The sequence below is a fragment of the Palaemon carinicauda genome, chromosome 28, assembly GCF_036898095.1.
Source record: "Palaemon carinicauda isolate YSFRI2023 chromosome 28, ASM3689809v2, whole genome shotgun sequence".
NCBI lineage: Eukaryota > Metazoa > Arthropoda > Malacostraca > Decapoda > Palaemonidae > Palaemon > Palaemon carinicauda.
Genome location: NC_090752.1, coordinates 57,529,723 through 57,530,545, shown reverse-complemented (window position 1 = coordinate 57,530,545; position 823 = coordinate 57,529,723). Strand labels below are relative to the sequence as shown.

Sequence of the window (823 nt, the reverse complement as noted above, 5' to 3'; positions counted from 1 at the left end):
TGGGTACTTTCCTATGTACTTGAAATTGACAGTAAATATTCTTTAAAGCTTATTTTCCCCGACAAAGAAGGGTACCGCTTGGCCTTGCTAGTATTAGTGTCTGTGGTATAGCTTTTTTTTTTTAACGTGTACAATTTTATGCCTTTTTAATGATTTTTCTGATAATCAAAAGGTACGTTTTGCCATCATATATAAAAGTTTTTTTTTTATGAAAAATTTTCTCATTTCAAAGAAGACTAGTATATTCCCACATTCAACAGATCCATTTTGATAGATAGATAGATAAATAGATAGATAGGCGTGTGTCTTTGTTTTTTTTTAATCTTTATTCATTACTTTGATAGATCATGGAAATTATTAATGTGTTATTTTTCTTTACTTGCAGGTGTGCAATTCCATCTAAGCTGATAGAATTGAAAATACAAGGTAAGAACACTAGAGTTTTTTTCTCTCTCTCTCTCTCTCTCTCTCTCTCTCTCTCTCTCTCTCTCTCTCTCTCTCTCTGTGCATGTTCTTATTTACCGGGTTTCAAGTAATACTTTCATTTTTTAACAATAGATCGCAATCTTGATTTTTATTGTTTTAAGTCTCTCTCTCTCTCTCTCTCTCTCTCTCTCTCTCTCTCTCTCTCTCTCTCTTGTAGTACTATTGTCTCCTTTGGGTAAGACAAAGTGTATCGTAGTACATAATTTATTTTTGTTTCGCCTTAATACAGCAACGAAGTTGAATTTTTTTCTGATCATGCGTCACCAACACTATCAAATAAGTTTCAGGAACCTAAAAGATAATAAAAAATTACTTGAAAATTACAAAAAATTACAAA

The 823-nt window shown here is 31.5% G+C and overlaps 1 protein-coding gene across 12 annotated transcripts in view; it reads left to right on the top strand.

Annotated features, from left to right (window-relative positions):
* The first annotated feature begins 383 nt into the window (after window positions 1-383).
* LOC137621611 (protein turtle-like) overlaps window positions 384-823 on the top strand; it is a 187,441-nt gene continuing 187,001 nt past the window's right edge. For all 12 annotated transcript variants that reach the window (XM_068352046.1, XM_068352043.1, XM_068352040.1 and 9 more), the window contains exon 1: window positions 384-426. The gene's annotated coding sequence lies outside the window, so the exon portion shown is untranslated. The remainder of the gene's footprint in view (window positions 427-823) is intronic.